Source organism: Haliaeetus albicilla, chromosome 22 (assembly GCF_947461875.1).
Source record: "Haliaeetus albicilla chromosome 22, bHalAlb1.1, whole genome shotgun sequence".
NCBI classification, from domain to species: Eukaryota; Metazoa; Chordata; class Aves; order Accipitriformes; family Accipitridae; genus Haliaeetus; species Haliaeetus albicilla.
Window position 1 is genome coordinate 24,882,898 of NC_091504.1, and position 13,258 is coordinate 24,896,155.

The following is a 13,258-nucleotide window of genomic DNA, read 5'->3' on the forward strand; positions in this document are numbered from 1 at the left end:
ATACCATTCTGCAGTGTATCTAGCTAGAATAATTACAGACATGACAAATGTATTACTAAATTTGATGTATCCTTTTAAAAAAATATTCAAGTCTAATGTACTTTCAAAGAAGTAATTAAGAAATAATTTAGACTAACATAGTAATTAACATAGAGAAAAATTTCTGCAGAACTTCCAGTCCATTTCTAGTGCCAAAGAACTCATCATTAATTACACAATTGATGCGTTCAGCTTTTTACATTTTAAAGATCTTTCTGTCTCTCTTTGGAAAAGCTTAAAAGGAAAGAAGTAACAAAGAATATTTTCCATTTAAAATCAGGTTAGACTGTCCTTATAAAAGGAACACCGTTTTAAAAAATCTCTAATTGCTCCCTGTAACACCAATAGCCTTCAACTCATCCAAAGCAAAATTGTTTCTGTCCTCCAGTCCAGCTTTCTCTTTTCACCCCATGTCCTCTTTTTCAATTTTAAAATGTCACTCAGCTAAGAAGTGAAAGTTTCGCTGATCTGTCTCCACTCGTTTCCAATAAACTTCACTCTTTGGTTTCAGATGAATCTCTTTCGGCCAAAACCTTCTTTTAGCAGCATCAAAATACTTATTCCGAGCCCATGCAATGGTTATTATCCTTCAAGGATTTCTGGCAGAGCTCCAGGGAGGCGGACAAGGCTGGATTCACAGCAGCCACAGCCGTGCCGTGTCAACAGAGACGTTCTCCTGCCCACCTCCCTTCTCACCTTTTTTCCTACAAGCATTTCCCATAATTTCTTCTTGCTGTCTCACCTCTTATTTTTTATCCCCTAATTAATTAATTCTTGGTTTGATCTGACATTTAAACTTAATTTATCCAAATGAAAAGAATTCTGCCAAACTGGCAGGAAAATTATGTACGATTCCAGGAAACTCTGGGGATAAGTAACAGGGATGGATGTCTCTTTAAAAGGTTTGAGTTTATTTTCCCTAATTTTGCTGTCCAAGAGTTCTTTGCCAAGCTGAGAGTGGATTCAGAAGAGTTCACCAGCAACACCAATAAAGAAGTCCAAGAAATGTGCAAAATAAAAGCTCAACAAATCCACTTTAAAAAAGGATGCTAGCAAAAATATTCGATCAAGCCAGTGCTCTTTTGTCTCGGGGTAGCTGGGACAATAGTTAAAGAATACAGAGCATCCTTTGCTGAAGTGACACAGACCACATGGGAGTCACATTCTGCACGGGGGACATGAAAGTCACCTCCAAACCTGTTTCCAGCTCCCACTTGCAAGACAAACACACAGGACAGCTTGGACTGGAATCCCAACTGCTGCCAGCCAGGTCAGATCCTTCTTCACGGAGGCTCCTGCTCCACCTCTCCTTGAGCATTTTCTGTAAATTGTACTCCTCTGCCTCTGCACCTTCTTGCATTACTTGACCAGTTACCTTAGAGGGGAGACCAGTACAACTATTTCTCTTCTCCTTTGAAATACCTGGAAATAACCCATTTAGTTTTTAGGCAGCCCCTCAAGCCCAAGACAGAAGGAAATGGTGCTTCAGCTCTGATGCCTTCTTGCTCCTTGCCCAGACGAGAGAGACCTCCAAACCAAACTGTTCTGCTGCTACAAAATCAGGGCTTGGCCATTTCAAAGAGCCTCTTCCAGCAGCGCTGCTTGGCTGCATGGAGAAGAGAGCGCGCAGGGCAGGGTGAAGCTCTCACCATCACAGATGGCAGAATCGGGCAAGCAGGCACCTGAGCCATGCAGGGGACTGGGACACCCAGCCCCAAGCCCAGCCGCCTTCTCTGCAGCTCTCTGCAGCTTTCTCTCCATCTCTCCCATCTTGCTGCTTCCCAAGTAGGAGGTGAACAACTCCAGCAGGACAGCTCTGCTCATCTCCATCCCTCTGCCACAGTGCCAGGCATGGAGGGGTTGGTCCTGAGCCTTCCCCAGCCCTTTACAAACATCCCTTATCATTATTTCCATTTCATCTCAGAGAAAGCTTTTAAACTTCAGATAAGTGAAGGCTAAGACCCCAAATCCTCGACTCCCAGGGGTCAGTCAGCTCCATGCCTACCCAAGAGCAGGACCAGGGATGACTGTGACCTGGTACCTGCTCCAGGAAGATGCACAGTGGCAGAGCTGCTCCCACCAGCCTCAGCAAAGAGGTAAAATGCAAATACAGGCAGTAATTCCCCACTCAGTGCTGCTTTTACACAGTGTGTTGGACCGACACTAGATGTCACTGCCTGCTGAGCGGCACGCATGGGGGAAGGAGCTCCTGGTGAACAGGAGTGATCCAGTGGGGACCCAAGGGGTGCAGGACGCCTGGTGCTGTGGCTGCGGCCAGCGGGTTTTATTCAGAAAGGGCCAGGAGGAGCTGTTCCCCATGAACAACTAAGTGATAACCCTCAATCCTCTGATTTGTTCAAGGGACTGTGCTGCTTCATATGGCCAGGACAGCTTGGGAGGGTGTCAGGCCCCTCGGATGCGTGCCTCTGGGGTATCAGTACCATCATGCCCCAGTGAGCCTCCATGGCAGCATGGTGGAAGGGCTGGAGAGGGCTCCCGTGCCTTTTTCCTCCTCTCCTGATAGTACAACTTGGCTGTCATTCTGCACACACCAAGCTGATGCTGCCAGATAGTACCATCTGAGCTCGCCCATCTATCCTGCTCCCACTACTGTCATCCAAAGCCAACACTGACCCACAGCCCAGCACGCAGAGAAGCTCCACCAGCAGGCTTCAAAGGAGAAACCTGGGGCTCGGTTCCCAGGCAAGGCTGCTTCAGAGGCTGCGAGATGCTCTGAGCCCTTGGAGGTTGTAATTAACCCAAGCTCTGTCTACACCCTGACACTTTGTCACTTAACTACAGCTCACATGCTTTCCAAGGGATCCCAAGACCTTGGTTCCCACCCTCTGTCTTCCACAGCCTGAGCTCCCACCCAGCACCCACAGACACTGCTGAACTCCATCCAGACCAGGCACTAGATGGCAACCCACTGTTACCTACAAACCAGAGCCCAATTCTCTTGCTATTTTCTACCCTTGCCTTCATGATCTGATGAGGAACCGGTATAAAACCTCCCAGCTTTCAACCTCCCCAGACCTCCTCAGTGCAGAGCCTGCAAGGGAAGCAGAGCTCCCATTGACAGGACAGCTTGGAGAAGTGAGGAACGGTGAAGTGAGGAACGGTGACGGATGCCAGCGCCTGCCACCTCCAGCTGCGAGTCAGTGAGCTGGGGCTCCCAGCTGCCTGCTTGCCTTCTCCCACTGGTCCCTCTCCAACTTGTATGGAAAATCATATTATGCCTTCCTGGCATGGGAAAGATGGCTGTGAACCAAGTCAGGTTGCAGAAAAAAAAATAAATCAGGAAATACTGAGCAATAAAAACCAACGCAAAGGCTGTGGGACAGAGCTCAGCCTCTCGGTGCCACAAACTGCCACGACTGTATTTTCCCAGCCCACTGCCAGGCTGGAGAAAATTCGGAGCAGGTTCAAAGCAGAGCTGAAGCCAGCAGAAAACAAGGCTCCCCATTGAAATGCACTGCACACACAGACTGCCGCCCTCTCCACGAGAAGAAAGAAAAATTTAGTTTACTGTGCCATGGGGGATACTGAGAACACGCTGTGCTGCCTGGAAGAGGACAGCTGTGGGCAAGTCACAACTTCTCGATCCTGCCTCAGTTTCCATACCTATAAAATGGAGACATATAATGCCAGAGGAGGCTGGGAGGGCTGGCACACTTCTCCGCACTCTGTGGGACAAGGGGCACCAAAACCCACTGACTACGGTATAGAACAAAAACTGCAAAAGATGCCTTACAGAGAGCTCCCCTTGCAGCTCCCTAAATGCCCCAGCAAACAGACACATTTAACTTACACGCCAAGCAAAGGAAGATTTTAAAATGCTTCTTCTGGAAGAGAAGTTGGTTGTGCGGGGAAGGTGAAGCTTCAGATGAGGGAACATTTAGTAATGATGGCGTCAACCTGAGCCTTGGGAGCCTTCAGCTCCATCTCAGCTCTGCTACCAACTCCCTGTGTGATGCTGGGTATGCCACCCAACCTCTCCGGAGCTCCGTGTACCGCAGGGCTAACAGCAGCCCGTCTCACCGGGAGTGTGAGGACGGATCAGTCGCAAAAACTGCCAGCGAGATCTCCTGCAGATGGGGTCGGGTAACTTCTGGGGGTAAAAAGCATCGAGCACTGGCGTGCCCTCACATAGCTGCTGCCCTCCAGCAGCTGCTGATGGAAATGAGCAGCAGGGCTTGTTGCCACCCGCTTTGTCCCTTTGTGATGCTCAGACAGGTTCCACGGCCTCGCAGCTGCAAGCCCAGGGCAGCCACGGGGTTTATTTCTGCAACACTGTGGTGGACAGGCTTTTTTTGGTGCACGGCTGTTTTTTTCTTAATTCCACAGAACATATAATGTTGAGCAGAGTATAGCACGCCTCTGCCTGCCAAGCCTGATGTCATGCTCTCATTATGTCATTTGTGGGCCCGCTCTGCCTTCATTTCACAAAAAAGGGAGGGAAGGGAAGGGAAGAGGGGGGCAGTGCTGGCTTGTGCCTTCCCCAGCCCTTTTGGTGCATGGAGCCCGGCCAGAACAGTAATGGGAAAAGCATCCACAGACGGAGAGAAGCGTCTGTGTGGAGAGGAGCCTGTGTGCAGGCTGGGGGAGAGTTGCAGCGGTTCAGTAGAAAAGAAGCTCCAGGTCTATAAGCCACAATAAAAGCTAAGCTTTTTGTGGGTCAGTGAAGTCTAGAGGTGCTAGGGAAAGACGGTAGCTTGAGTACGGTCATATTTCCATCCAGAGTCTGCACAGGAGCTGATACAGTGGCCACTAAGGGGCCTGCAACTGTGCAGGAGGGATAAAGCATCTGCCCTCCAGGCTGCAGGGTGCAGCCTGCAGGCAAGGGAGAAGCTTTTCTATCTCCCAGCCCATCTTCCTGAGCCGGGCTGGCCCAACAGGACACATGGGGTGAGTACATGGAGCACCTGCAACAGAGAGACCCTGTCCTTCGGGGAAAAGCACTTTCTCCTGTGGATCAGCCAGGCTGGGCTCTTCCCACTAGCCTCCCCCAACCAGCCGGTCTTCCCTGATCCATGACAAACCCCCCCGAAATGCAATTTGCCTCATGTTTGTGTGACCCAAGTAAGAGTCCTGGGGACAGGGCTGGGCCCCATTCTGGCCCAGACACTGTGTTTTAACAGCAGGTGTGGTTGCAGGGACGTCAGAATAGCTCTGCTCTCTATTCCGTCCTGCCCCTGATCCCACCCCCCAGTGGCGGTCAGTACCAGGTGTTCAGGGAGATCCATGAGCAATCCTTCCCCAACACACCTCCCAGCTCTTGGCAGCCAGCAGCCAAGGATGTTCAGAGCCAGAGACTGCATTGGACTGTCGTATTTAAGAGCCACCAACAGACTGATCTTCCACAATGCCATCTTCCCCTTCCTGAGTCAGCCTGGGCTCCACAAGAGCCTACAGCAACAAGCTCCATAACTCACGTGCTTTAAAAAAGTGCTTTCTTTCATTTGTTGAAACCTGCTAGATGCATTGCTTCACTGGATACTGCCTAATTTTCTGCACTGTGAACACTGAATAGTTGTTCTTATTTATCTTCTCTGCCCCACTCCTGACTCCAGAGCCCTTCCCAGATTGCCTCAGTCCTCTTTCCCAAGCACAACTTCCAGTGGAAACAGTTCCCCCTTTCTGATCTCAACTCTACATACTTTGCCAAAATATCCACTGAATTTCACCTTCAGGATACAAAGGTGCTCAGTCCCTGGCAGTTCCCGTGGATAAAGCCTTGCAGCAACCAGGGAGGACAGGCAACGACCAAAGTGAGCAGCAAACTGAGGCACAGAAAACACCGCAGGCAGCACCAGCTGCCCAGAAATGCTCCGAGCAATGCCCAGCAATGCTCCCATTTCTCACCCCCACCAAAAGCCAGGCTGCACCGTTCCACACCTTGCAACCAGAGAGGACAAGTGACAGAGGGACACGTGAGATGGTTTGTGAGACACAACGAAGCCCACTGCTTCCAGAGTCCTCCATCAGCTGACAGAACAGCAAACTGGAACAGCAAACTGCCCAAGAGGGTCACTGAAACCTTGTCTTATGTGTTACCATGCCAAACTTTTCTAGACTCCAGGAATAAAAAGCAGCATGGTGCCCCATGCAGCAGTGCTGTGCTGATACTGCCTGACATACATAACAGACTTTCCAGAAAAGAGGAGGAAAACCCTATGTGTTTTTGCATGTTTCAGCCAGGAAAAATTACAGGGTTTTGCTGATCTGATTCCTTTTTTTCTTTGTCTTTTGGCTTGCACCTCTCATAGGAAGCACAGTAAAAGTAACAGCACTTGTGTGCATAAGGGGAAATAAGAGATTCTTGCCACAGTGGCTATGGAAATCTAAAAAACCACTGATTTTTCTGTGTGCAGGGTGCAGGGAGCAACGCTGTCATCCTGCACTAGATGCAGGGACACCCCAGCAGGCAGGCTGGGAGGAACAGTCTGAACAGCTCTCCTGCACAATGAGCTCTCAGCCTTTCAGCACAGACAGGAGAGCAACAACATGGGGAGATCTTCATCACCAGCTAATGTTTTCAATCACACTGAAGCAGGGATTTTCCGAGGCAAAGGGATTCCAGCTCCACCGCACATCACCTCCGAGAGCTGCAGGCAAACACAAAGAAGGGCCCTTCGCTGGTGGGTTTCACCCCTCCTTCCCAAAGCCATTTAGCAGTGGGTCACTCTGAACGGATGCATCCCACCCAAGAGGAGGCTGCATTTCATCCGTGTGCCCAAGGACTCCACTGCAGAGATCAGCTTCCAAAGAACAGCAAGGCTGTTAGGAAGCAAATGCACGAGATGGAGGGCTGTCCAGGGAAAGGCTCAATGGGAGACACCGGCGGCTGCTGAGAGCGAGTCCTGAGCAGAGAGCTGCACGCTGGGACTGGCAGACGGCGGCGAGCACCCTCGTCTCCCCGAGGCTGTCACAGCACGATGACAGTTTATTCGTTCATCTTGAATTTATGAGTTTCAAATGCTGGCCCAAGTCTTAGCTCTCTCTAAGGAATTTGCCCCAAAAGACTTTTTCACAAATATTCATTTAAAAACTAAATGTTTTTCTTCCCACGGCAAAATCGTAATTGTTGATATGAAAATGTAAGGCAAGGATACAAGTATTTTTGCAATGTTCTGTACGCTTTGTGCTCTCCTGGGAGAACCGCAAAGCACTCTCACATATGCCCTTGCAAGGCAGTTGTGCCAGGAGACGGTTGGGTTTGACACAAAGCAGACCCAGATGTAACTCCCAGTTCCGCTGCAGACTCGCTACAGGACCACAAGCAGGTCACTCCATCACTGCGGGCTCCCCTCTGAGCAATGGGAGTGAAGCAATGCTCCTTCCCCATCTCACTGCCTTGCCTCATCCTGCCGCAAGCCTCTCCCAGAGTACCAGCACAACGCAACCCTCAGATTTGTAGGAGTAAATCCTACTTGTCTTGCTGGGTTGGGGCCACAGGTTCTTCACGATCCCCCTGAGAGGCAGATGGCCGCCCACAGGGCAGTGTAAAATGCTCCCTTAGCACTCAGCAAAGTGAGTGAGCTCAGGGTCAAGCCAGACAGTGGGTGCCTGTGTCCCTGCCGGTGGCTGAGGAAAAGGGGCTGCAAGAGCCTGTGATTCAAGCAGCGTGGGAAAGACTGATCCCCAAGTCCTGCACGAGATCGAGCTGAGACCTTTGGACACCCCAGGTGAGACGGCAGTCCCTACCCAGCCGCTGCTTGTCCACACTCCCTCTGCTCCTGTGCCCGTGCCCCATCCCTGGAGCAGACAGAGGAGGTGAGGTTGTGCGCGCCTGCGGGATGCACAGTCAGGGCTTCCCCACCACTGTGGCCAGGGCATCCCCACTGCTGTGGCCAGGGCATCCCCACCGCTGTGGCCAGGGCATCCCCACCGCTGTGGCCAGGGCGTCCTGACCCTCCAGGTGGGAGCTGTCTGCAGTGCAGCTGAGACTCAAAGAGCGGCTCCTCGGATCCCCGCAGCCAGCAGCTTTCCGCAGACTTTCCCAAATATGGTTATAAAGTCGGACCAGGGATGAAGCCACTCGAACAAAGGGGACGTGTTACCTCATGGAGCGACGTCATGTTCTGGCAGGGCCGGCTCATAGGCAATGGCATCATGCGCTCTGTCCCTCTTCCCCAGCCGAGAGGGCTGGGTGGGGGTTTTTTCACACAAGAGGCTCCCAGGAACCAGAGCGCTGCTGTCTGCACAGGGACCCACAGCACGGCTCATTTTACAAGTTATTCTTAGACTGCAACTGACTTCATCTCCTCGTTCCCAAAACAATGGAGCCAAAGGCGAGGGGGGCACTGAGGAGTCACCAGGGGCCTCCTGTGCTTGTGGAGGTCAGCAAGGGCTTCTGCAAGGCGCTCTGGTGGGACGAGGAGCTGGCTACAGGGATGGCCACTGTTGTGAGAGAGGCTTTCCATGCCAGGTCCCACCTTCTGAGCCACCAGAAGCCGGCACTGACTGGAGCTGGCGCTGGACGTGGTCCTCCCCTCCATTGCCAAGAGGTGACTTAACGTGGCATAAAATAAGGCTTGAAACATCAGGCGTCACCCAGACCCACTCTGCCTCTGCAACATCACACTAAAAGATGAGAACAGGGAAGACCTTCAGCTTGGGAAAGCAGCAACCCAAATATTTAAATAAAGTTAATGACCATAATTAGTGCTGCACGTAAACAAGCCGTCTACAGTTTCATCCAGCTAAATGCCAGCCCTACAAATACACATTCGTTTCATGGAAAGTTTGCAAAGAAACCAAAGATGCGATAAAACCAGCTATCCTCCCAGCACACATGGCAGAGCTCAAGCAGACCATATTAGACGCCTGCAGCCCAAATCCAACTACTTTCCATGCAGATACCCACTTCTTCCCCAAAAAAGCATCTGTCCAGGGAGCCTCCACGTCCTGTGGCATTGCATGCCAACACACAGCTCTTTTCAATGCCCAGCTCCGGTCTCTTGAAAACCCAGAGTGTTTCCAAGTCAGCATGTTCAGAGCCCAGTCATATTTTATTTTACCATGAAAAGTGAGCCCTCTGCAAGCTGTAATTTAGGAATTACACAGCTGAGCTACTAAGTGTTTAATCTTCCTCACAGAAAGTGAAGAGTTTTCCATAAATGTTTAGGTATTGTTGATATTAATTCACCACCGGGACAGGGGATGGAGTAGATAATCTCCAGGTCCTGTTTTTTTATTATTCCATTTGTATTTATTTTAATGTGAGGCCTTTGCTTGGACAGCTATCCTCTAGGGATATTATTTCTCTGTGAGAAATGATAAAAACATAACGTTATTTTTTCCCCAGCACCATGAGTTCTGCAATACACAACAAACGAGAGCCACCGGCAAGGTTCACAGGATGCAGGAGGCTCTGGATGCTGTTGAACCGATAGCAGCAATATGTCGCTGAGCTGACACAGGAGTTGGAGCCAAGAGACGCAGAGAACTCCAGGAAAAGTCTTCTCCAAAGCACACGTCCAGTTTGCAAACACTGACACAGTATGAAAAAATATTTGCATAGCCTGTTCCTTGGAAACCTTCTGGGGCATCCGTGTTTTGTATCCCAAAAGGAACAGTGGAACAACTTGGGCATCGATACAGCACGAAAGCTGTGAACTAGGGACCGCCTGATCATCTGAAATGCCCTGAGGAGATTTGCAAAAAACTTAATGCCACTTCCTAGTTGAATTCAGAGTGCAAGCCAGCTGAGAGAGAGTGAGACTGATAAGTGAGGCAGTATCAGATCAAAAGTAATTTCTTCAAACAGTTGGGAAATACTTCTCTCATTTCTCACACTGGGAGAACTGTCAGTACGTTGTCAGGCGCTGCACGGCACTGGCAGCTCAAAACCAAGAAGAAAACAAAGCCCCGAGGCAGCAAAACACAGTCTTCACGGGAGTTCACAAAGGATTGAGGATTTAGGAGTAACATCACCTACCAGCCAGAGCCACCCACGCACGGCGGGTAAAGCAGACACGAAGAGGGCACCCTGGATCCAAAACACTGTGAGAACAGATGGGGAAAGTCTCACGGCCAACCATCAAGAGGCGGCGGAGGGACAGCGTCACCGCGTCCCTTCATCCCTCCGGGTGTGGGAGCAGCCTGGGGTGAGCACAGCATGCTCCCGGCTTTGGACCTCCTGCTGTCAGAGCAGCACAAAGGCAAGCGGACCTAACAGAAAGATTTTGCAGCTATTTCCTCCTCAGTCGTTTGCAAAGTTTGAGCTCCAGCCCCTCAGGTCCTGCTCCAAAATCCCCCAGCCTGTACCTCCCATGGGGCACATGGAGCAGAGATGACCGGGGATGCCACCAGCCCGGCCCCACGGGCTCCGGCACAGACCCACCGGCACCCGCCTCGGTGCTGAAACGGACCCAGATTTCCACCCACCCCTGGTAACACTGGCCCTGTAGCCAGATCTCAACAGTCACTTCCCACGGGCGATAACACTCCGTCGAACGCTTTCCCTTTTGTAGCCGACAGTACAAATTTGTTTGACCTTTAGCTAACAGCAATCTCTAACAGACGAGCAAGTTTTCCAAGTTCCTGGGTGGCTGCTTAAGAAAAACATTCTTGTGTGTATTTTAGCCCTGTCTGTCAATAGATTTTCATCTCCAATATGTTTTACCAACAACATTTCTTTTCATTTAAGAGATTCCCTGTTCCAGGCTCTCACCAACACCCTTCAGCAAAAAGCATGGGATGCTAACTAAAAATAGCTGAGATGGGGAAAAGGGCAAGTGAAGACCAGGAAGACTCAACCAGGTCCATGCCTGGCAGTGTGTTGTTAGCAATGGAGAACAACTTTCAGCAACGTTTTGCAGCACAGCCTGTGCTGGAGAGACGCTGAGCCCCTTACTTATCTTCTCCAGAGAGAAAACTCTGGGATTTGGGGCAGTCACATTAGCACTTGATATGTTTAAAAATAGCACAAAATAAATGGTGCTGCTCTGTGAAAACAATGATGCTGAGTATAACCACAAAGTTCACAGCCCACTGCCTGCGACAGAAAATCCACAAACCAGGGGAGCCTGGAGCAAAAAGAAAAGTGCAGCATGTTCAGGACCCAAGACCTGGCCAAACCACGGCTGCAGCACAATCCGGTTTGTGTTTTCCTTGCAATCCTGATGTTATGTCTGCTTTCTGTGGTCTCCTCAGTGAGGCACAGGCTCTCCAGATGTTCTGAAGCCCTGGGACCTACTCAATTCATGAGCCACTTTTGGGGAAGGGGGGAACAGGACACAAATCTACTAACCCTTCCCTTTTGGCAGTCTGCTTCTTGCACTAACAAAGAGCAAGGAGAATGACTCACAGACTTTTAACATGATCATTTATCCCAACGAATCACATACTGCAAGCCATCACACTCCTCACAATCAATTCCTGCATCAAGCCTAAGCAAGCAGTTCCCCATCCTTCTAGGGAACATTCCCATCTTCACGTAAATACTTTCAGGGATGGGATAGCCACCACCAGCTTTGGTAAGCTGTTGCAGGGTTAGTCAGGCTTATTTCTGGTCTGAATTTGCCTAGCTTGAGTTCCCAGGGGTAGGATTCACTCCACCTGTCCACTGAACTGAGGGTCCCTCTACCATGTTTTCTGGTTTTAACCACAAATACTCCCCAGGCTGCAGTCACCTACCACCTTTTTGCTAGAGCAGCAAACACCAGCTGCCTCGCAGGAGACAGTCCTTCAGATAGGCTTTTAGTTGGATTCTTTAGGGCATCACTATGTCCGTGAACTGAGGACACCAGGAAATACAATCCTCTGCTCCATAGTCCTCTGCTTACACATCCCTGGCCTGCACTAATCATTTTGGTGGCCATATCCTTCTTTGCACACTCGACTCCCACACCTTCCCTGGCTGAGTCCTTGCCTTCCAGGAGAAGGCTCCCATCCTACACAGCAGGCTGCCTTCCTCGGTCCCAGATGTACAATCTTACACTCGGCAGCATCGTTGCTCCTTTCTGTGACCACCTCTCCAACCAAAGCAGAGCTCTGTTTCCTTCTCTGTGCTTTGGCACTCTTAGTACAGTATCACTGATGTTTTTCGTTTTCCTCCAGTCTGTTGACACTATGGAAGTAGTCAGCAATCAATCTTTGAGACTTCAGTGCAACACAGCTCTTCATGATGACTCCGGTTTATTCCTACATTTTGAAGCCAGTATTTAATCTCTATAATATATGTAGTGCTGATTTTTTTCATTCCAATTTCTAACAAATATATGTGACATTGAGTCAAATACCTTACAGAAGTCATATGTGTATTACATCAACGTCATCATCTTCATCTACTCCATCTGTAAACTTACTTAAAAGGCAAAGGTTCATGAGATCTATTTTCCATAAGTGAATTTTCCATGTTGATTGCCACTAATTACACTATCCCCTTTAACTTCTAGCTAATGTCCATGCTCTGCACTGTATTGTTTCTCCTTGTCCTAGAAAATCAGGACACCAGGCTAATAAATGTTTGTACCACCCCATTCACCTTCTGTTAACACTGGCACCGTATTCATTTTGATCCAGTCCTTGGGAATTTCTCTACTGCCCAAAATCCCACTAAAAGAGAACATTAATAGTCCGTTGGGCTCTTCAGCCAGATCTTTTAAAATTCTTGGACGCAAAATATCTGAACTTGCTAGTTTAAGAAGGTCTAACATTAATAGCAGCTGTTTAACATCCTCTTCAGTTACTGTTGGAGTGGAAAGTGTTTCATCATCCTCATATGATACAAATACATCATCTGGCTTTTTTCCAAATAGAAACCAGAAATATTTACTGAAAAGTCCTGCCTTTTCTGTATTTTCATTGATAATTTGACCATGTCTATCTATTAACAGACCAGTATAATTCAATTCCTTTAATTCCCAATATACTTGGAAAAACTCTTTATTCTTCTCAACTTTGCTGGCCACAGACTTTCGCTTGCATTCTCTTGCTTATCAGTGTTTGATAGCCCTAAGCTCTCAGGCCATACTCATCACTATCAACGTTTCTCTTTCCCAGTACTGTATCTTGTATGTTTATTTTCCCTAACTGCCTTCATTTCTCTTCCAGGCTCCACTTGTTTTTTATGCAGGGTGTAAGGTTGTCCTGTATATTGATTAATACAGAGGTGCACATCAGGATCAAGGCAGACCCCATCGCCAAAACCCATCTAGCACTGCAAATGAGGTTCTCCCTAGAGATGTTATGGGCCCAAAATGCTCTCATA

The 13,258-nt window shown here is 49.3% G+C and overlaps 1 protein-coding gene across 2 annotated transcripts in view; it reads right to left on the reverse strand.

Moving 5' to 3' along the window:
• The window catches only part of PKD1 (polycystin 1, transient receptor potential channel interacting), a 99,507-nt gene that overhangs the window by 58,267 nt on the left and 27,982 nt on the right, over positions 1–13,258 (reverse strand). The gene's annotated exons all lie outside the window — the stretch shown is intronic.